We start from the raw sequence: 23,721 nt of genomic DNA, 5'->3' as shown, positions 1-23,721 counted from the left end.
ATGATCCGAGCGGCTCCCCTGTCTCACGGTAGTCGACTCCAGTCGCTCCCGTGTTATCATTCCAAGGCCGGAGTCTTGCTTTTCTCATAAACAGTGCCTGCTCCGCAGGACGAGTGAACACTCGATGGCTACCAGGGCCCTCGTGCACACACCGAGCCTTCTAGGAGACGCTGGCCCCAAGACAGGAGCCAGAGCGGCTTTGTGGGCCTGACCGGCGCCGAAAACAAGACTTACAGATGTCTCCTCCCGGCCACGGGCGTCGATTCGCCAAAATACCAGATCAGCCGACCTGATAGCACGCCCACTTCACATGCTGATGAGACCGTAGGGGTGACACCTTGTCCGACTATTGGCCTTCAGTAGGGGGCCCCTTGTGCCTCCTTTACCCTTTATTGGGCTCCTGTTTGCTACCGGTGTGCCACCCGAAGGGCATGGAGTCCGCGTTGCAGAACGCAGTAACCAAGGCTTTTAGTGTCAAGCGTGCCTTATTTTCCTGCGGCTGCCTCTTGAGCTCCAAGACCAGAGGCATCGAGGCTTGTGTCAGCCTCAGGGGTGTCGAAGGACGACCCTTTACTACTCACATTGACAGCTATGCTTCTAGCTGCAGATAAATGCCGCTCTCCTTTGTGCATGTGCTCTGCCCATGGTGCTGAAAGAGAGAGAGGGAGAGTGCTGTCTGCATGTGAACCTGGAGAGCGCAAGCCTAGTTGTGCAGTGGTAGGGGACAGTGCATGTGAACCTGGAGAGCGTGAACCTGGAGAGCGCAAGCCTAGTTGTGCAGTGGTAGGGGCAGTGCATGTGAACCTGGAGAGCGCAAGCCAAGTTGTGCAGTGGTAGGGGGCAGTGCTTGTGAACCTGGAGAGCGCAAGCCTAGTTGTACAGTGGTAGGGGACAGTGCATGTGAACCTGGAGAGCGCAAGCCTAGTTGTGCACTGGTAGGGGCAGTGCATGTGAACCTGGAGAGCGCAAGCCTAGTCGTGCAGTGGTAGGGGGCAGTGCTTGTGAACCTGGAGAGCGCAAGCCTAGTTGTGCAGTGGTAGGGGACAGTGCATGTGAACCTGGAGAGCGCAAGCCTAGTTGTGCAGTGGTAGGGGCAGTGTATGTGAACCTGGAGAGCGCAAGCCTAGTTGTGCACTGGTAGGGGGCAGTGCTTGTGAACCTGGAGAGCGCAAGCCTAGTTGTGCAGTGGTAGGGGACAGTGCATGTGAACCTGGAGAGCGCAAGCCTAGTTGTGCAGTGGTAGGGGACAGTGCATGTGAACCTGGAGAGCGCAAGCCAAGTTGTGCAGTGGTAGGGGGCAGTGCTTGTGAACCTGGAGAGCGCAAGCCTAGTTGTGCAGTGGTAGGGGGCAGTGCATGTGAACCTGGAGAGCGCAAGCCTAGTTGTGCAGTGGTAGGTGGCAGTGTATGTGAACCTGGAGAGCGCAAGCCTAGTTGTGCAGTGGTAGGGGGCAGTGCATGTGAACCTGGAGAGCACAAGCCTAGTCGTGCAGTGGTAGGGGGCAGTGAATGTTAACCTGGAGAGCGCAAGCCTAGTTGTGCAGTGGTAGGGGGCAGTGCATGTGAACCTGGAGAGCACAAGCCTAGTCGTGCAGTGGTAGGGGGCAGTGCATGTGAACCTGGAGAGCGCAAGCCTAGTTGTGCACTGGTAGGGGGCAGTGTACGTGAACCTGGAGAGCGCAAGCCTAGTTGTGCACTGGTAGGGGGCAGTGCATGTGAACCTGGAGAGCGCAAGCCTAGTTGTGCAGTGGTAGGGGACAGTGCATGTGAACCTGGAGAGCGCAAGCCTAGTTGTGCAGTGGTAGGGGACAGTGCATGTGAACCTGGAGAGCGCAAGCCAAGTTGTGCAGTGGTAGGGGGCAGTGCTTGTGAACCTGGAGAGCGCAAGCCTAGTTGTGCAGTGGTAGGGGGCAGTGCATGTGAACCTGGAGAGCGCAAGCCTAGTTGTGCAGTGGTAGGGGGCAGTGCATGTGAACCTGGAGAGCACAAGCCTAGTCGTGCAGTGGTAGGGGGCAGTGCATGTGAACCTGGAGAGCGCAAGCCTAGTTGTGCAGTGGTAGGGGACAGTGCATGTGAACCTGGAGAGCGCAAGCCTAGTTGTGCAGTGGTAGGGGAAGTGTATGTGAACCTGGAGAGCGCAAGCCTAGTTGTGCACTGGTAGGGGGCAGTGCTTGTGAACCTGGAGAGCGCAAGCCTAGTTGTGCAGTGGTAGGGGACAGTGCATGTGAACCTGGAGAGCGCAAGCCTAGTTGTGCAGTGGTAGGGGACAGTGCATGTGAACCTGGAGAGCGCAAGCCTAGTTGTGTAGTGGTAGGGGGCAGTGCATGTGAACCTGGAGAGCGCAAGCCAAGTTGTGCAGTGGTAGGGGGCAGTGCTTGTGAACCTGGAGAGCGCAAGCCTAGTTGTGCAGTGGTAGGGGGCAGTGCATGTGAACCTGGAGAGCGCAAGCCTAGTTGTGCAGTGGTAGGTGGCAGTGTATGTGAACCTGGAGAGCGCAAGCCTAGTTGTGCAGTGGTAGGGGGCAGTGCATGTGAACCTGGAGAGCACAAGCCTAGTCGTGCAGTGGTAGGGGGCAGTGTATGTGAACCTGGAGAGCGCAAGCCTAGTTGTGCAGTGGTAGGGGGCAGTGCATGTGAACCTGGAGAGCACAAGCCTAGTCGTGCAGTGGTAGGGGGCAGTGCATGTGAACCTGGAGAGCGCAAGCCTAGTTGTGCACTGGTAGGGGGCAGTGTACGTGAACCTGGAGAGCGCAAGCCTAGTTGTGCACTGGTAGGGGGCAGTGCATGTGAACCTGGAGAGCGCAAGCCTAGTTGTGCAGTGGTAGGGGGCAGTGCATGTGAACCTGGAGAGCGCAAGCCTAGTTGTGCAGTGGTAGGGGACAGTGCATGTGAACCTGGAGAGCGCAAGCCAAGTTGTGCAGTGGTAGGGGGCAGTGCTTGTGAACCTGGAGAGCGCAAGCCTAGTTGTGCAGTGGTAGGGAGCAGTGCATGTGAACCTGGAGAGCGCAAGCCTAGTTGTGCAGTGGTAGGTGGCAGTGTATGTGAACCTGGAGAGCGCAAGCCTAGTTGTGCAGTGGTAGGGGGCAGTGCATGTGAACCTGGAGAGCACAAGCCTAGTCGTGCAGTGGTAGGGGGCAGTGTATGTGAACCTGGAGAGCGCAAGCCTAGTTGTGCAGTGGTAGGGGGCAGTGCATGTGAACCTGGAGAGCACAAGCCTAGTCGTGCAGTGGTAGGGGGCAGTGCATGTGAACCTGGAGAGCGCAAGCCTAGTTGTGCACTGGTAGGGGGCAGTGTACGTGAACCTGGAGAGCGCAAGCCTAGTTGTGCACTGGTAGGGGGCAGTGCATGTGAACCTGGAGAGCGCAAGCCTAGTTGTGCAGTGGTAGGGGGCAGTGCATGTGAACCTGGAGAGCGCAAGCCTAGTTGTGCAGTGGTAGGGGACAGTGCATGTGAACCTGGAGAGCGCAAGCCTAGTTGTGCAGTGGTACGGGGCAGTGCATGTGAACCTGGAGAGAGCAAGCCTAGTTGTGCAGTGGTAGGGGGCAGTGCATGTGAACCTGGAGAGCGCAAGCCTAGTTGTGCAGTGGTAGGTGGCAGTGTATGTGAACCTGGAGAGCGCAAGCCTAGTTGTGCAGTGGTAGGGGGCAGTGCATGTGAACCTGGAGAGCACAAGCCTAGTCGTGCAGTGGTAGGGGGCAGTGTATGTGAACCTGGAGAGCGCAAGCCTAGTTGTGCAGTGGTAGGGGGCAGTGCATGTGAACCTGGAGAGCACAAGCCTAGTCGTGCAGTGGTAGGGGGCAGTGCATGTGAACCTGGAGAGCGCAAGTCTAGTTGTGCACTGGTAGGGGGCAGTGTACGTGAACCTGGAGAGCGCAAGCCTAGTTGTGCACTGGTAGGGGGCAGTGCATGTGAACCTGGAGAGCGCAAGCCTAGTTGTGCAGTGGTAGGGGGCAGTGCATGTGAACCTGGAGAGCGCAAGCCTAGTTGTGCAGTGGTAGGGGACAGTGCATGTGAACCTGGAGAGCGCAAGCCAAGTTGTGCAGTGGTAGGGGGCAGTGCTTGTGAACCTGGAGAGCGCAAGCCTAGTTGTGCAGTGGTAGGGGGCAGTGCATGTGAACCTGGAGAGCGCAAGCCTAGTTGTGCAGTGGTAGGTGGCAGTGTATGTGAACCTGGAGAGCGCAAGCCTAGTTGTGCAGTGGTAGGGGGCAGTGCATGTGAACCTGGAGAGCACAAGCCTAGTCGTGCAGTGGTAGGGGGCAGTGTATGTGAACCTGGAGAGCGCAAGCCTAGTTGTGCAGTGGTAGGGGGCAGTGCATGTGAACCTGGAGAGCAGAAGCCTAGTCGTGCAGTGGTAGGGGGCAGTGCATGTGAACCTGGAGAGCGCAAGCCTAGTTGTGCACTGGTAGGGGGCAGTGTACGTGAACCTGGAGAGCGCAAGCCTAGTTGTGCACTGGTAGGGGGCAGTGCATGTGAACCTGGAGAGCGCAAGCCTAGTTGTGCAGTGGTAGGGGGCAGTGCATGTGAACCTGGAGAGCGCAAGCCTAGTTGTGCAGTGGTAGGGGACAGTGCATGTGAACCTGGAGAGCGCAAGCCTAGTTGTGCAGTGGTACGGGGCAGTGCATGTGAACCTGGAGAGAGCAAGCCTAGTTGTGCACTGGTAGGGGGCAGTGCATGTGAACCTGGAGAGCGCAAGCCTAGTTGTGCAGTGGTAGGGGGCAGTGCATGTGAACCTGGAGAGCGCAAGCCTAGTTGTGCAGTGGTAGGGGACAGTGCATGTGAACCTGGAGAGCGCAAGCCTAGTTGTGCAGTGGTACGGGGCAGTACATGTGAACCTGGAGAGAGCAAGCCTAGTTGTGCACTGGTAGGGGGCAGTGCATGTGAACCTGGAGAGCGCAAGCCTAGTTGTGCAGTGGTAGGGGGCAGTGCATGTGAACCTGGAGAGCGCAAGCCTAGTTGTGCAGTGGTAGGGGGCAGTGTACGTGAACCTGGAGAGCGCAAGCCTAGTTGTCCACTGGTAGGGGGCAGTGCATGTGAACCTGGAGAGCGCAAGCCTAGTTGTGCAGTGGTAGGGGACAGTGTAATGTGACTGTTTTGGAGTTACTGCTTGCTCAGGAAACTGAAGGGCACATGAAGCATTTCGCGCACTGTGCTCTGTCCATGGTGCTGAAGATGGGTGCCAGAGTTACTGCTCAGACAGATCGGAAGAGCTCTGCCAGTTTGTTTACACACTGAAACCAGGCGTCTGAGATGGCACTGCTTGGACAGACTGAAAGAATGACAGACCCAACCCAGCAGTCTCCCAGCTGCAGAGTACACTGTCATCTAAAGGATTGTTGGGGCCCCGGTCAAGACTTATTTGGGGCACATTCTAAGGCAGCTTTGAATCTATTTTCCATCGTCCCCTATTTCAAGCCCTTGAGAAGACGAGCAATATTTATATGCTCAACTATCAGGAAGAGGGCATACAAAATAGGTGAAAGTTTGAGTTAGCTGGTGTTCGCTATCCAAATAAGACCAAAAGAAAGCTTCAACAAGCATTGATAAAACCATTTCTTTTTCTCTTGGATGCCGATTTGTATTCATCTTTCAACTCGGTTTTATGTGGAACTCTGTGTCTAAACAATCTATTGCTGTCATTGACGGAAAGAATCCGCAAGGGTGACTTAATAAATGAAGAGAAGAACCAGAGTTACACCCAGGGTCTGGCCCGGGAAGGGAACTAGAGGCGTTAGGGCACTAGAGAACGGTCAGCCTCCAACCAAAGCTATGAACCACAGAAAGGACCGTCCCTAGTTGTGTCTAAGAGATGCCCAATTTAGTGGGGGCAAATCACAAAAATTGACGGACTGGCATCACACACCACCAGGTGTCATGCTTCATCATCTGCCAGTCCTCGCCCTCTAAAAAACGCGTTTGATAGAGGGCGGGCATACACCTGAAGACAGGGATGCACTTCTAAACTAAGTGGGGGCCCAAACAAAAAAAGGAGTGAGTGAATTTAAAAACCATCATAGTATACCTGAACAATTTTTATTCTATGGGGTTACTATGTGGGATTAAAATATATAAGTGCGGTGAGTGGGGACCTTATCATCCCGTCGCCGCTGTGAATCAGTGATTGTTAATAGGGGGTTAACACGTTTCTGCTTGTATTGTCCACTTGGGTACGTGGCATTCGTCAGGACCTTAAATATTGGGCTCCAATCTTGCCACTGGGGGCGTAGGCCTATAGCCAGCTGCCACCTGTTTAGAGAAACCTGTAAGAGAGAGGGGGTGAGACAAACATATAATACTCAAAATGGTTGTCATTTGGTAGACCTTGATGTGTCACAGTCACGCTCCATACTTACTGCTCTCTCCTAAAGTGAAAAAGGTGAAAAATGTATATGAGTGTCAGGCATCTGTGTTCTCTCTGACATTCATGTGAATAAAATAGAAGTCTTACCTTATTGGAAAAACCTATTTGCCCCATGGGAGGGGTAGGGGGAAATCCTTGTGGCCACATTCTGGTGGGAGACGATAAAGGATGAAGACAAAAGGGTTAAAAACCAGACTGGTTAGGAAGGTATATCAAAGATACTGAATTAGTTAGCAGAAAAAACTGTCAGGGCGCGCTTGGTCTACTATAGTTTCAACCTGTTGGAAGAAGAAATCAGAACAACGACTTACAGTTCAAGGCGTACTCCCCCCTAGAAAACCTAGTGCTGCATGCGTCCAGCCTCCTCCCCGGTGACATTAAGTGTAGTGCGCAGCAAGCTTTTATACTGTTGGGTGGGATCGTGGCATGCGATATGGGTTTCAGGTGAGTGTGGCGCACAGTGATGATGCTGCATTTCCTGTGTCCTGAGCGAAGCATGCAGAAAGGACTGCACGTTGCCTGTTTGTTGCCTGACCCTCGTGGGGGTGTGTCAGCACATGGCGCTGCTCTATGACACACCGCTTCCTGTGTCCCGTCATTACCTCAGATGATTGCCTGGGGTGGGGCGGGACCAACTGTGGTCCAATGAAAGCGCCTGCCATAGTTTCTGGAGATACAAGGGAGTGATTTAACATGTGTAGACACGTTATATAGACATATGGGGAACATGTGCCCTGCTCATGAGTATTATTTCATGACGGGAGCAGTTTCGAGTATTTACACAGAAGAAAGGAAGAGAAAACAAACCCAGATTGTTTACAGTCAGGGTGACGGTGTGGTTAAACCCACAATTAGTGCACAAGTTGATTTTACAGCTACCGCATGATTGCTGATCAAGATGATTCTAGTTTTAGGGAGTAAGGGAAACTACGTATAGCTCTATTCACATGTATTACTGTGTCTATTGTTTGTGTTTTTGTCTTTATAATGGGTACTGTTAAAGTGTATGTTTTAGTGAGCGCTAAGGGAAGTTACTTCATTTGTAGCCATGGGATATCATCGTTCAATCCGTTTTTCCATGTCCCAAGGCGAAACACCCAGCGCTGTTCTCTAACATGTAAGACATGTGAGAGGCAGCCATTGCGCTTCTGTACCACTTCCAGTACCGTCCATCTTAGATCTTTATCAGAGTGTTCTTTCTCAAGGAAGTGTTTTGTTAATTTGGTGTTATCTTTCTTCCTTCTGATAGTGCTCCGGTGCTCACTAATTCTGGTCTTTATACGCCTAGTAGTCATGCCAACATACATGAGTTGGCAAGGGCATTTGAGTAGGTACACTACATTTTCCGTGTTGCAGTTAGAGAAGTTCTTCTGAGTCCATGGTCGCTCAGTACCTATGTCCACTTCTTTTGTGGTGGCCGTGAATTGGCATGATACGCAATCGCCACAGGGGTAATGTCCAGTTGGTCGTTGGTGGCCCCATAGTGTCAGTTGGTTGTCATCTGTAGCGGCTGGTGGTTTTGTATGGACTAGTTCATCCTTGATGTTCCTACTGCGTTTGTACGCAAATAGGGGTTGGGTCCAGACTTTTTCGCTGGTGTTTTCAGGTGCTTTCATTGTACCACAGTTGGTCCCGCCCCACCCCAGGCAATCATCTGAGGTAATGACAGGACACAGGAAGCGGCGTGTCATAGAACAGCGCCATGTGCTGACACACCCCCACGAGGGTCAGGCAACAAACAGGCAACGTGCAGTCCTTTCTGCATGCTTCGCTCAGGACACAGGAAATGCAGCATCATCACTGTGCGCCACACTCACCTGAAACCCATATCGCATGCCACGATCCCACCCAACAGTATAAAAGCTTGCTGCGCACTACACTTAATGTCACCGGGGAGGAGGCTGGACGCATGCAGCACTAGGTTTTCTAGCGGGGAGTACGCCTTGAACTGTAAGTCGTTGTTCTGATTTCTTCTTCCAACAGGTTGAAACTATAGTAGACCAAGCACGCCCTGACAGTTTTGTTTGCTAACTAATTCAGTATCTTTGACATACCTTCCTAACCAGTCTGGTTTTTAACCCTTTTGTCTTCATCCTTTATCGTCTCCCACCAGAATGTGGCCACAAGGATTTCCCCCCACCCCTCCCATGGGGCAAATAGGTTTTCCCAATAGGGTAAGACTTCTATTTTATTCACATGAATGTCAGAGTGAACACAGATGCCTGACACTCATATACATTTTTCACCTTTTTCACTTTAGGAGAGAGCAGTAAGTATGGAGCGTGACTGTGACACATCAAGGTCTACCAAATGACAACCATTTTGAGTATTATATGTTTGTCTCACCCCCTCTCTCTTACAGGTTTCTCTAAACAGGTGGCAGCTGGCTATAGGCCTACGCCCCCAGTGGTAAGATTGGAGCCCAATATTTAAGGTCCTGACGAATGCCACGTACCCAAGTGGACAATACAGGCAGAAACATGTTGACCCCCTATTAACAATCACTGATTCACAGCGGCGACGGGATGATAAGGTCCCCACTCACCGCACTTATATATTTTAATCCCACATAGTAACCCCATAGAATAAAAATTGTTCAGGTATACTATGATGGTTTTTAAATTCACTCACTCCTTTTTTTGTTTGGGCCCCCACTTAGTTTAGAAGTGCATCCCTGTCTTCAGGTGTATGCCCGCCCTCTATCAAACTCGGTTTTTAGAGGGCGAGGACTGGCAGATGATGAAGCATAACACCTGGTGGTGTGTGATGCCAGTCCGTCAATTTTTGTGATTTGCCCCCACTAAATTGGGCATCTCTTAGACACAACTAGGGACGGTCCTTTCTGTGGTTCATGAGTTAATAAATGCACATAATATTAGAACGAGACCTAGGCGGATAGCACAATGGAACCTTAGCGTTAATTGCCAGTTAAATGAAATCAGAAATAAATCGCTTAAAAGTGCTGGCAATCCTCCTGGATTTTCACCATCCTGCCGGGTGAAGTCTGACCATGCTCTCCGTCATTCTCTTCTTCTGCTGTGTCCTTTTTCTGTCTACACTTCTCTGGCTACACAGTGACCTCGGATCATGCACAGAGGTAATAAGAACGGCATAGGGAAAGAGGTGACATGGACGGAAAAACTAATGATGAGGTAGAAAGAGACATAAGGCTAAGCCAGAAAGGTGAGATAGTCAGGAAAAAGATACGCACAAGTGTAAAAAGATGAAGAGGAACCTAGACGAATAGTCGTACAGAGCTAGATTAGATTTTAAATTGAGGTAGAGATGCAGCAAAAGATTGCAAAGAGATTGAAATAGAAATTAGAAGATTTAGTGGGAGGGAGAACGGTGGGAACATTGATGGGTGAGGTAGCGAGAATGGTAAGGTAGAAAGTGAGATCAGTTAGCGAGTTGGAGGCAGAGAGAGGTAGACGGGTAAGGAGGTGAGGCATTCAGAGAAGTATTGAGGGATGCAAGATGCAGAGAACAGTGACGGAGAGAAAGAAACAAAATTAGAAAAAGGATAAAAGGGCAGGCCAGGCAAACAGAATAGTGAGAGCTGAGAGATGGATAGAAAGAGGTGTTTTAACAAGAGATAAAGAGTGAAATAAAGAGATAAGGTAAAGAGAAATAAAGTCGAGCAAGAGGAGAGATGAAGTGAGGTCCGATGGATGGAAACCGAGCAGTGAAGCTCACAGAGAGGAGTGAGCTGAAGACAGAGCTGGGGTAAAGGTAGGTACAAAGAGTGGTAGAGAGAGAGAGGTAAGGCTGTGAGGGAGAGAGAGGTGGTGAGAGACATAGCTGTACTGCGACATAACTGAGGTAGAGATAGATGAGATATTGAGATGGAGAAGTAGGGGTGGGTGCCTGGTGATGGTGTAAAGAGGGGTGAGGTACAAGAGGTGTGGGGAAGTGAATAGCAAGCCATGGGACAGAAAGTCCTCTGGCTGTTCAAACCTCTTTACCAGGGGAGCTCTAGAGGTGTGGGTCCTGGGCCCTTGCCCCGGCCTTGAATCGTTTCTGACAGAAGGCTGTTAAGTGCATCCCACCAGGTGCCCGAGTCTCGTAGTGCGAGGCACCCCATGGCACTGGGGAAGCTCATACCCATAAAAGACCAACAATGCGGAATCGAGTGTCAGGCGCCTAATCCTCTTTCCAAAATCCATGGCCAAATACCTGCAAGACAATGACCAACCACATATTTGATACCATGTTAATGAGCTCTCCCTTGCATTGAGCGCAGTTTGACATTAATGCTTGGGAATAGATTTTAAGAGGTGATAAATAAAGCAGGGCTGTGAACGAACAGGTGGCGCCCTCCGTGTGCTGAAAGTGCCCTGTGCTCAGCTGCCCAGTACCGTGACCTGCAATGGCAGCTGTGTGCCCCCTATGGACCAGTGTAGGGCTCTCGTGGTATTTATGGCCTCGGTGCTGCTAGTGAGTGAGTGTCTGCTGTGCCCTCCCGCCTGTGAGTTGTTGTACACACCGTGTCCCTCCATCCGGCCCGGTAAAGGATGGGAACACAAGAGGAATAGCATTGATCTCCCTCTGTAATTACCTTACAGCATTTATCAGGGATTCATTAGCTTGTTTGTGCGACTCAAATTAATATTTCAAAATGGAAACACGCATCCCCCTATCGACCTCTAATAGGACTGCCCCGCTGGAGCTGGGTCTCTCAGCTTCCTTCTCTGGCCTCTGGAAGAAGTTGTGGGCCTTCGGTACACACACTCGTCTTTTCTGTAGCTTGCAGTATTTACAAATAGGTCTGCTAAGTACCCGTTATTTGGCCCTGTGCCGAACACTTCAGGGGCGGCCAACCTCCACTGCACACAGCTTCTGACTGTCTCACAGCAGGGTTTGCCGGGGGGCCTGGCCTTCAGCTGCGGGGGATTGTCTAGATAAGTGTTTGTTAATCTGTGGTCCACTGACACACCGCGGTGTCGGTGACACCTACTCCAGGAGTCTACAACTGTTGGAACATTAAATAACATTAGTAGATTATTAATGTATACGTGTGTGAGTGTAAAATGGATTTTTTTTTTAAATGCTCTATTATGTGTTGTGGAATTTGAAAATGACCGCAAAAACGTGAAGTTTTGTTCTCCTTAGCTTGACTTGTGTAGGCAATGCAAGTTCAGCAAACAACATTTGTATGGACAACTGTTGGCCTCAATTGAAGCACTGGTATGCACTGACAAAAAGAGAGCATCCCTTGGGGGAAAAATGGTTAAGTAATATGTTAGAGCCTGAAGAAATAAAACCACATTTTGAAAAGCTCTAATTTTTCTGTTAAAATTTGGATTTTTATGTATTTTTTATTTGGGAATTTAAAAACCTATTTCATAATTTGTGCATTTGTTTGATGTATACTTGCTTCTATTTAAAAAAAAAAATCTTATTAACTTTGCTCATGGTCACAGACAGAATACAACCAAAATTGCAATGCATAGTGAGTAAATCCGGTGCATGGTACCCAACCAAGTCAACAGAGCTAACCAAGGGCACACTCATCACTGACCCCCCCCCCCCACCTCTCCCCAGGCACCCCGAAACCTCTTCCATGGTCCCCACACCTTTTGCCACTTTTTCGCACAGCCCCAGGCCTTATATATGGTTTCTTCGGCCTTCTGACACCAATCCAAATCCCTGAGCCATTGATCCCACTGCGGCGGCTCCGGCTCCCCCCAGCAACTGGCAATGTTGCGTTTCGCTACCCCGGCCGCCAGTGCAAGCCAGATTTTGTGATACCTGGACCAGTCTGTGGGGCCTTTGATCATGAGAAGAAGCCATTTGAGCTCCACTGGAACCGGCGAGCCCACCACGTCCGAAATTGTCCGCGCTACCTTCGGCCAAAAGGGTACTATGTTTGGGTAATCCCAGAGAATATGATGAAATGACCCCTCCTCCTGACATCCCCGCGCTCATAATGGGGACAGGCCCCTGCCCCATGTGAAAATATGAGTACGCGGGTAATACACACGATGCAAGATTTTAAACTGCACGAGGCAGAACCTTACCCGAATGGCCACCTCGCGCGGGCTTTGCAAGGCATCCTGCCAGTCATCGTCCTCGAGGCGACCAATATCTCCCTCCCATCTCTCCCGCAGGGAAACAAGTGGATCAGGCATGTTATTAATGAGTTTACGATAAATAGTAGCCGTAGGCCTGCCTAGGATGGGATCCAGCAAAAACCTATCCTCCATGGGAGAATATTCTGGGATGGAAGCGTCAGGGCCCACATTGGACCGCAGGGCATGCATAAGGCGAAGGTAATGGAACCGCTGTGACTCGAGCATTCGGAATTCTTGTTGGAGGTACTCCAAGGATCTGGGGGCATCTCTTTTCCAGACGTCACCTAGATATTCTATCCCAATTAACTTCCAGCCCTTAAAGCCCACAAGTCTCTTAACCTCTGGCAGGTGATCCCCCACCCATAAAGGGGTCCTCCTGGTCAGGGCACCAGCCCATCCCAGGAAGCGATTTGCCTCCCGTAAGCACTGAAGTACCACCCCCGTATGCGAAGGCAAATCTCCGCGCTAACGACGCGAGTAGAGGAGCGGCTCACAAGTACCTCCCGGCATGACATACCTGTCTACCCGATAGGCTGGCTCTTAGCTCGGCGCATTTACACAATCATTGACCACCTGCAGTTGGGAAGCCCAGTAGTATAATTGGACGTCCGGGAGGGCCAACCCTCCATCGTATACTCCTCTTGTGAGTTTACGCATCGAGACCCTCTGGCTGCCGCCCCCCCACAGTAGCGCGCGGACCAACTGAGATATACGCTTGAACACCCCACACGGGACTGGATACGGTGTGTTATGCAGGACGTATAACATCCTCGGCAGAGCCAGCATTTTGAACAGAGCAGCACGCCCGGCGAGTGTGAGAGGCAGTAACTTCCAGTGGCCCACATCAGAAGCCAACCTCCCCAAATACGGTTCAAGATTTTTAGTTAGGAATTCCACACTATTTCTAGTAACGTAAATCCCCAAGTAGCGGAAGCCTTCTGTTTCTATCGATGCCGAACATCCCTTCGGGATTCTTGGTGGCGGGCCCGAAAGGGGATAGATGAGAGACTTGGACCAAATAATTGAGAAGCCACAGTAGCTCCCGAACAACTCGAAGAGATGCAGCGCCTGCGCGATCGAGTGGTATGGGCGGGCCATATAGAGGACGATATCATCTGCGTATAAAGATATATGCTCTTCCCAATCGTCATTGAGCGCCAAGCCCCCAAAAGACCTGTCCCGCCTGATCCAGTGCGCTAGTGGCTGGAGAGCGAGGGCAAAAAGAAGCGGGGACAAGGGACACCCCTGTCTGGTCCCCCTGCGCAGGGGGAACGTTCTGGACATCGCACCGTTAACCCTCACCCTCGCTACCGGCTGCTCATACAGTAGTCGCACCCAGCTACAAAAAACGGGCCAAATCCCAGCTTCTGAAGGACCACAAATAAGTAGGGCCACTCGATACTATCGAAGGCCATTGATGCATCTAGGGACATCAGGGCAGTTTGAGTATCACCCACCGCCTCAGTCATGTACAGGACTCCATATAGCCTTCTCAAATTATGCCGGGTGCTCCTATGGGGCATGAAACCTGACTGGTCGACATGGATAAGGTCCAGCAAGACCGACAGTAATCTCGTCACCAAGGCCTTGGCCAAAACCTTGGCCTCCATGTTTAACAGCGAGATGGGCCGGTATGATGAGCACAGGTCCGCCGGTTTCCCAGCCTTGTGTATGACCACTATCGTGGCTTCTTGCTGATCTGGTGCGAGCCTACCCACCTCCCGGGCCTCGAGAAACATGTTCCGTAGCGGGTCAATAATCACACTAGCGTGGCTCCTGTATAATTCCACCAGGATCCCATTGGGCCCCTGTGCCTTCCCTGCCTGCAGGGAGTTAAGGGCTTCACTGAGTTCCGCCCCCTTTAGAGCTGAATCCAGACTGCTCGTTTGTTCCTGAGATAGAGTAGGAAGCGCGAAATCCCGGAAGAACTCCTCACAGTCCAGCTCCGATCTAGTACAGACAGGGGAGTAGACCCCCTCATAGTAGGACGCAAATGCTTCTGCTATGGCCACGCCCGTGTCCACCAAAGACCCGGAAGCATCCCTCACTTTCGCCACCCAGGATCGCTCACGATCACGGCGCTCAAGCCAAGCCAGCAGCTTCATACTTTTGTCCTACGCTGCGTGGCCAGGGAATAGGCCCGGGCCTTGCCTTCGGCCAGTGACCGAAGTTCCTGCTGCTTGAGTGCCAGTGCGTGGGCCAGGTCAGTCGAGGGGGTCCCGCCTGCCCTGCACTCCAATTCCTCTACCTCCCGCTCCAGTTGCTTAATCTGCTGCAATTCCTCCTTTTTTTTGGACTCCAATCAGCGCCTGGGCCTGACCGCTAAGGACCGTTTTATACGCTTCCCAAAAAGTAAGCTGGGAGTCCACCGAACCCTGATTCTCAGCAAAGTACTGCTGAGAGCATTCCCGCAGCTTATCTCTTGTGGAGTCGTCTTGAAGGCGCCAGGGGTCCATGCTGGGAACGACCACCCTAACGGTTGTTGCCCCCAGGAGGACTACCTCTACTGGGGAGGGGTCCGAGATTCCCCGAGCTAGAATGCAAGAGTCTGCAAATTCCCCCAAATGATCCTCCCTCGCAAAAATATGATCTAATCTTGAAAAGGACCCATGTCTAGCGGAGTAGAACGTGTATTGCCTTAGGGAGGGCTGGTGCAAGCGCCGTACGTCTCCAAGGCCCATCGCGGTCGTAAAGCCCTGCAATCCCATTTCCCCCCTGTTGCCCGCTCTCGCCCCTGAATGATCACAGTCAGCATCCATAACCACGTTTGTGTCACTTCCGAGCACGAGGGTGCCCTGGGGGAGGCCCATCAGGTGCGCCCCCAGCTTCCGACTGGCATGACGAGGCATATAGGCTGGGCGGAACATAACACGAGCAAAGAACTAGTAACCTCCCCATGTAACTGCCACCGATGCCATACACCCCGAGTCCTCCGTCCATGCGCCATTAATGATCGGGGCAGTGCGGTTCGGACGAGGATCCCAACCCCCCTAGATCCCAACGTGAACCCCGAATGAGCCACCAACTTATAGCCAAAACGGTCTAAGGCCTTACACCTGTTGTCCCCAAGGTGCGTCTCCTGGAGGAGCACCACATCCGGGGAATGGCGCTTCATGTGTTGTTGCACCAGTGTTCTCTTGATCTTGTTACCTAACCCATTGACATTCCACGTCCAGATTCGTATTTGTGCCTGATCACCCTTTCCCGTACCAGGTTCCATGGTTCATCAAGTCAGTCCTCCTCCCAAACCACCCTCTCCAATAACCCAACCATGCATTCAAGTGTGAGCCACCATGAGCTAAACAAAAACAACCCATCAGCCCCAACCCTCCCCTCCCAACCCTGAGCCCCCTCCCTGCCTCCCTGCTAAGTGGGCCCCCAACCACCCACCCTGAAAACTCGCAGAGTGCCTGTCGCCCCATCACCCCGGTGTCAACCAAACAAGGGAACATGAGCCTGCAGTCCGCAGAAAACATCATACTGAATTGCCGGAGTTCACACCCCCATGACAAAACAACGAAATGGACCCCACCGCACCCCCCCCAGACCCACCCCATCCTCCCTACCCTAGATGTCAAGGCCATCTACCGGCCACGGCAGAACTATTGAAACGCCAGCATGTGATTATAGCCCCATAACAGGCATCCCGCATCATAGTAACCCACCCAACATCCAGAAAGCGAACCCGGATACAGGCAACACCTCGCCCCCCCCATTCTTCTCCATACCAGTACCTCGTGCAACCCAAAGGCACTACAGTCACTTTACAGGAGTCTGCCCGCCCTCTCTGTGCTCTCGTGGCGATGCGTGCTGAGCCCGGACCTCCTGACCAGTGCGATTAGAGGCTGATATCCGTGGGCCACCCTGACGGCCCACTGCGCGCCAGCCCTCCATCCAGTCGCTCGCCTCCGCCGGAGAGTCATAAAAATACGCCTTATCACCGTCCATAATTTTGAGGCGCGCCGGGAATAACAGGGAAAAAGCAGATGGTGGCGTTCTCCAGCCGCAAATCCCCAGACACCCGCGATGCCTGCAGGATGGCATCACGATCCCTGTAGTTCAGGATACGGGCTATTATGGTGCGCGGAGGCGCCCCTGGCTTAGGCTCCCCCCCAAACGCATGGTGAGCACTTTCAACTGAGAAGAAGTTGGAGAGGCGTTTCGGCTTTAGGTGATTAAGGATCAGGTCCTCTACAAAGCAGTCCACGGACAGGCCTTCCAATCCCTCCGGAACCCCCACGATGCGGAGGTTATTGCGTTGGGCCCGCCCCTCCTGGTCCTCCAGGCGGGCCATAACGCTCGTTTGGTTTCTGGTGAGGGAAGCGACCTGTTCCTCCATTCTCTTCATTTTGGCCTGCAAACCCCCAATGCCACTCTCAGCTGCCGCCACCTTTTCAGACATCTTGCGAAAGTCCGCGCGGAGCAAGTTAACCTCCTCCGTGACTGAGTCCAATTTTGGCTCCATCGTGCCACGCATGTCCTTAATCGCTAGCATGATGTCCCGGAGCGACGGTTCCGGTGAGTCATCCTCCACTCCACTGCGCTGACTCGCGCCTTGCTGACCCTCCTCCCTGCCCATTGCCTCTGTATACTTATCGATTTGATTGGCTTGAGCCTGCGCTGGCAACTTGTTGCGGCCCATGGCGGGAGCCCGGTTGAAGCAATCCAAGCGGCACACCAGGCTCCCGGTTCGCCCAGGCCCAGTTCGTCGGAGACCCAGGTCCTGCCACCAGGCCCCGATCTGGGCAGCGGCCCAACCACACGCGGCGCTGTCTCTGCTGCGTCCAGGGCCCCACTCCACTCTCTCCAGGCCCACACTGACCCGTCACCCCCGGGGCCCCCGCCACCTCAACACATGCCGCCCACTGGGCACCTCGTCTCACTCCCACCGCCGACGGCAAGGCTGTCCTGCGCTGCACCTCCTGGTGCAAGGTTTGTCGCGGTGAGAGGGCCCAGGAACTCACACCAGCCAGGCCCCAGTTAATACGGCTGTGCGCCAGGGGCCCCCAGTGCAGCCCCACCGCGGAATATGCGGCACTACTGCTCAGGTCCGGTGCCCGCCTCGGGCAATAAGCGAAGGAATCAGGCTCACAGACTTTCGATGTATGGGCGCAGGGGCCTAGCGCAAGCCCACCGTGCCGTGTCTTGCTCCCGCTTGCGGCTGCCGCAGCCCTTGCTTGGCGATCTTCGCCGGCAGTACGTCCCTGCGACCTGCACGCAGCCTCCACCAGCTCTTTGCGCCACCGCTCTCAGGCTACTCACAGTCCACCAGCTCTGGTCTTTTGAATCTCCGACAGGCCCCCGATAGGCCTCAGCCCTCACGCGAGCCGCCACCGTCGGGCCCGCCACCAAGCCAGATACAGGGGCACTTCTCAGGGCACGCCTCTGCTGTCCCCAGCAGGTAAGGCCCAGCACTGGAAGCGGACCGCCCCGCAGCCGCCCTCTCGTGACTCACCGGGCTGAGCCGCAGGTCGCAGTCCTCGTCTGTTACACTACGGGCGCCATCTTGCACCCAGCGCCGTCCCGGTGCAGGCGGCCCAGCTACCCTGTCTCCCAGGCGCACACTCCGCACTGCAAGGTCACCGATGAGGGCCGCCAACGCCTCTCCGTCTCCTGGCCCGACCGTCGCGAGTCCCCCGTTTCAGCAGCGCAGCAGGGCATTCACTCCTCCATCTTCGATCACCACAGGGCGGCGGACGCCATTTTCCAGTCCCAGCCAGCGCCTGCATGGCCACAACACCTCAGTCGTCGGGCGTTTACGGGCCGCAGAAAACAAGCCGATCGCTGCCCGCCACTTCCCCTTTGCCTTCCCTGCAGGTGAGTGTCCAAATATGCTCGGATTATAACGGATTTGGGGCGCTGCGGTCTGCTAGCGCAGCTTACTCAATGTGCGGCCATCTTCTTTGGCTGCAGGCCAGGCCCCCCCACTTGCTTCTATTTTTGTGTAATGTTTTGATATTAACATTGTTTAGGCCAGAGTCCCCAGTAGGGATTCATCGGGGGGCCAACATAAGTGAAAAAACTTAACCGCTACTAGTCTAGACTCCTCGAATAACAATGCATCTAATCACACAGTATATATCATCTTGGCCCCTGTATGTCGGAGGTGTTCTCCAATCATGCCGTTGGTTTTATTAAATTGTTGGTGCCTCTCTGTACCAAGTGATGGGTCGAAACCCCAAGTGAATCTTTCAGAAATGTGTTAAATGATCTCCCTAAAGAACGTTTAGTGTAAATGCTGTCTCTGGTTTCGCTGTTTGAGAGATAGCTTGGAAATGAATAAGCAGGCCGTTTTTAACTTAAAATTAAAACTGAAGTGATGCTTTACGGCTGATAAAATTAGATTTTTGCAAATGAGTTTGGCAGTGAGCTCTCGCCAAATTACTATTGAAAATATGTTTCTAGAATGTTGGGGCATCATATGTTCCTTCATTTTTGCACCATTCGTTGTGACAAAGCCTTTGGGTGCCTAGAGTTGCATTCGCTTATGATTCTGTGAACGCACAATAAGCACTTGAACAGCTCCAGCAAAGGGTATTTTTAAATAGGGGAGCTGCACCTCTTTGCACCAAAAACAATCCTCCTGTGACGTTAAATCTGAGATGGAAGGAATGGATAAAAATCGAGATGAAGGTCAGTTCTAGAAGCTTCTGTAGGGTGGTCAGGTGTCGAGCCTCAAAGCTGCCCTGGAGGAGGCGAAGGCGTCTAATTCTCATATGGTGTTCTGTCCATCACATTTCTAGTTTGATGACACAGCGCTCTCTGAAGCATATGATTCCCCATATAGATCTTAGGGTTTCAGGTTGCTAGGAACAAGCTTTGGGGGGGCACCGGGGAGCCCTTTTATCCTTAAAGGTTTTTGGAGCTGGTGTGCCTTCAAGGACCCGGAGGACGCATCTTTTGAGCATAGCTGTGAAAGGTGTTTCTAGGGAAAATATTCCAAATCTACTGCCAGCTGTTGATCCTGTTCCTGCCGCTCTTCACGCAGGGTAGAAATGTGGCTTTAGAGATGAGCCTCAGTATGGCCGAGGCGCTGCATTTGGACGACCAGAGGTTTGTTGGACATTTTAAGATATTCCTGGTCAGACTGATCCCCAGACCTATTGCAAGTGAACACAGTGTGTAAAGAAGAGGTGCCCACCGACTACGATTGATTAATCGGTTCTCTAGGTCTCCCACCGCTAGCATTAAGTATAAAACACCTGTGTCTTATTGAATTAAATATCGGTTAATGCCGACAAGAGATACTCTGCTGTTAGCCTAGAGGGGGATCACAGCAGCCAAAGGTGGTCCAAAAGCTGACTGTTACAGATGGCCAGTGAGCTTCTGGAAACCTTTAGTCCACTTCCCGCATCCTGACAGTGTCTAGTTGTTGCACTTTAATGAAGCCCCTGGGATGCTTTTCGTGGTCAAATTATCATGCAGCTTTGTATGTGAATAGGACTGAAAACAGTCAACATTGTCATAATTAACCCCTTCAGTGCCCATGACGAGCTGGACTCGTCATGGGCTGCGGTGGCGCTGTGCCCATGACGAGTCCAGCTCGTCATGAACTCCGCCCGCTAATGAAAGGCGCGGCACTGGGCGGGGAAAGGGGCGGGCATGCAAGGGGTTAACATAATTTTATTTGTGTTTTAAGATTAAAGCCTTTCCTACCTTCAATTATTTTTTGGGTTCCCAGTCGGGCACATTGAAGATCTGTCTCACATTGCACAAGACAATTGTTTAGGGAAGATGCTAGATTTGTGCAGTGAAAAACGTAACATTCAGCTTTCCACTAAAACCTCAAAGTCGGACAGTGTTCAAGTGGCCTTTGTCTGCTAGGTAATCACAGGTGGTATTATAATTGATAATAAGGAGTGAGATCAGGAAGTAATCAATTCCCTGAAATTAGGGGCTCTGGCTGAGGGTGCTCGGGTGGGACCCAGCTGCTATGCTGCAAATGTACTGGTGCATTGGGTTGTTGTGCTGTGTGCGACTGCCCACTCCTTACCACTAAGTGCTACCACATCGCTGTTGGGTGTGCTGTGCCTACTCATCTGGGCTTCCCAATAGCTGCCAATTACTCCTGCTGGATGGATGGCAAAAAGCCACCTCTGTGGCATCTGTGGTTGTCCTTCATGTGCATCACTACTTCTTAAACCCAACTACTGCTTCAGTTCATAGGATAATCACTTTGTGCTTGCTCTTGCTGGCTACTATGAGCAACCTTCTCCGTAAGTTGCACCTTCATTGCTTCAGGGTGAATGCCACTTGGCGTACGTGCAAAGGTTGTCGTCGTCACTCCTGGGTGGGCGCTGCATGGAATAGAGCCAGACGCTTCACAGTGCATGCACGAGTTGTTCCTCTGTTACTCCAGGGTGGGCACTACATGGCATACAGTGACTGGGTTTGTTCGTTGTTGTAAGCCCCTGGGATAGCGAACATCAGTGGTTTATAAATCTATCCGTAATAACAAGGTTTTGGTGGGAGCATTGCCATACACCATTTTACATCATGGTGTTTGTGGTCAGGTGCGACCACAATGGTGTGTGTGTTTGAAAAACCAATGCAATTGTGTTGAATCAGCTGACCATTCTCTCTGAATTCCGCTGGTGTCAACGTCCTGTAAACGATCACAAACAAATACATCTAGATGCCCTACACTACCACTGTGTTTACCGAGTTACCTTTTTATTGCATATTTGTGATCTTTTTACTGTTTGGAATGTGTGACCCTCGTTTGTACTTTCCATGTAGTTATGACACCTCTCAGCCTTGGTTGGATATTCACCTGTGTATTTCAACTGTGATAGCTTTGTTGTGCTATTTGCAGATTCAGTCCTGAAATACCTCATTTGAGCGAGGCCTTACACTGCTCCTCCACGTCTACAAGTTGATTAGGGGGCATCTCTCCGTTGCAATTCGACTGCAAGTTTTTTCTGGCTAGTGGTAAACTTCGGGACAGTCACCTTTAATGGCACCTGGTTGGCTCTGTAATGGCAAGGGTTGAGAAAGAAAAGCATTAATGTAAAGTGGTGAGTAAATGAATGCCGTGAACCCTGCAGGACCTGTGATGGCAGCGAGAGAATGATCAGAACGGCGCGTCATAGCCTGGGTTGACTTGGAAGGAATGAGCGCTGCCGTTGCATTGCACTCAGTGCTGCTGTGCCAGAGACCCTACATTAACACAGCACACCATGCAAAAATATCATCGAGCCTGGTGTGGCAATCCAGAACAGGCTGAAACTATCACACACCCTGGTTTGGAACGGCAGACCAGGCTGACATATGTTACTGTTCCCTGTGTAGTACTGCAGAGCAGACTGAAATCTCATTGACCCTAGTGTGGTACTGCAGATCAGGCTGAAATATCATTGGCCCTGATGTGGCACTGCAGCTCAAGCTGGAATATAACTTGCCCTGATGTGGCACTGCAGATCAGGCTGGAATATAACTTGCCCTGATGTGGCACTGCAGATCAGGCTGAAATATCACTTACCCTAGTGTGGTACTACAGATAAGGCTGAAATATCACTGACCCTGGTGTGGTATTACAGATAAGGCTGAAATATTACTTACCCTAGTGTGGTACCGCAGATCAGGCTGAAATATCACTGACCCTGGTGTGGTATTACAGATAAGGCTGAAATATCACTTACCCTAGTGTGGTACCGCAGATCAGGCTGAAATATCCCTACCCTGGTGTGGTACTACAGATAAGGCTAAAATATCACTTCCCCTAGTGTGGTACTACAGATAAGGCTGAAATATCACTTACCCTACTGTGGTACTACAGATAAGGCTGAAATATCCCTACCCTGGTGTGGTACTACAGATCAGGCCGGACTATCACTGACCCTGGTGGTGGTACTGCAGATCAGGCTGCAATATCATTGATACTGGTGTGGTACCACAGATCAGGCTGAAATATCATTGATCCTGCTATGGTGCTGCAGATTAGGCTGGGATTTCACTTACCTTAGTGTGATACTGAATAGAAGGCCGGAATATCACTCACCTGGTGTGGTACTTCAGATCAGGCTGAATTATCATTGTCCCTGGTGTGGTACTGCAGATCAAGCCTTTCGGTGCCTACCCTTGCAGACCAGGAAATCCCTCATCCAGGCACTCATTGTGAGTGGCCTGAACTATGGAAACTCTAATAGTTACAGCGGGCTTTACTGTCTGGAACAGCCCTTCTGTGAAAGATCTCCAAGATAAAGAAAACTTCAAGGAGGGTTGGGGGGGAAGAGGGGGAGGGCAGGAATTTACGATATCTTGGGGGTAAACTCTGGAATTCTCTTCCTTTGGCCTTCAGATCTCAGCCCAGTCTGCCATGTTTTAGGAAACAGCTCAAACCATGGCTCTTTGTATCACACACAAAGTAAGTGAACCTAATGACCACCGACCGGTTTTCATTGCGGGTTTCTGCTGTTAGCACTAAGACACCTTGGTATTTGCGCGCTTAACATTTTACTTACTTTACTTACTTAACAAAATGTTACATACTAATGAATGCGAGTCTCTTTTCCAAGCTCCAGATGATACAGAACACAGCAGCGAGGCTGGCTTGCAACCTACCCTCTGGTTCTCCCTCTGAACCCACATTGAAATCTCTGCACTGGCTGCCTAAAAGAAAGCGCGCTCTTTTTAAGATTTTATGTTTGGTCCATAATTCCCTCCATAAAAGTGGTCCTCGCTATCTACAAAACAAGCTGCAGCCCTATATTGCTACCCACAACCTCAGATCCAGTGAGCAACTGCTACTACAGTTTGGTACGGGGGTGCCCTTTCTCTTTTTTGGGCCATCATCATGGGAACCATCTACCACTATATCTATGCTCCTGTGTCGATTTAGCTTCATTTAAAAAAACTTCTAAAAACTGGGATTTTTAATCTTAAAATTTTAACTAAACTTGACCTGTGTTGCCTGCTTCAGCACCGAAAGACCCCTAGGGGGTGATTCGTGTACTTCACAAATAAAAAAATCCTTGCCCCTGGATCAGGCTGAAATATCACTTACCCCAGTGTGGTATTGCAGATCAGGTTGAAATATCACTGACCGTGGTTTGGTACTTCAGATCAGGCTGAAATATCATTGACCCTGAGGTCCAGCTGTGGGCCGGTGTTTTATCCCTCCGTGCCTCGTCTGGAAACCCACCTGCAGGAGCACCTCATACATAGAAAAGCTGTCGTAGCTCAGAAAGATGTGTATTTCACACAGCCGGCCACCCCATTCTCATGCACAGAATAACAATGGGCCTGCCTGAGCGAATATGCCATATAAGCCCTTTGCCTCCTCCAGATTG

At 51.6% G+C, this 23,721-nt stretch overlaps 1 protein-coding gene and 1 long non-coding RNA gene across 5 annotated transcripts in view; one reads left to right on the top strand and one right to left on the bottom strand.

Moving 5' to 3' along the window:
* The window catches only part of ERI3 (ERI1 exoribonuclease family member 3), a 1,537,399-nt gene that overhangs the window by 974,957 nt on the left and 538,721 nt on the right, over positions 1-23,721 (top strand). The window lies entirely within an intron of this gene.
* LOC146835122 (uncharacterized) overlaps positions 21,128-23,721 on the bottom strand; it is a 55,763-nt gene continuing 53,169 nt past the window's right edge. For both annotated transcript variants that reach the window (XR_014960389.1, XR_014960390.1), the window contains exon 3: positions 21,128-21,403. This is a non-coding gene — a long non-coding RNA (uncharacterized LOC146835122). The remainder of the gene's footprint in view (positions 21,404-23,721) is intronic.

This window comes from Triturus cristatus, chromosome 4_2 (assembly GCF_964204655.1).
Source record: "Triturus cristatus chromosome 4_2, aTriCri1.1, whole genome shotgun sequence".
In the NCBI taxonomy this organism is placed as follows: Eukaryota; Metazoa; Chordata; class Amphibia; order Caudata; family Salamandridae; genus Triturus; species Triturus cristatus.
This window is presented reverse-complemented; position numbering and strand designations above follow the sequence as displayed.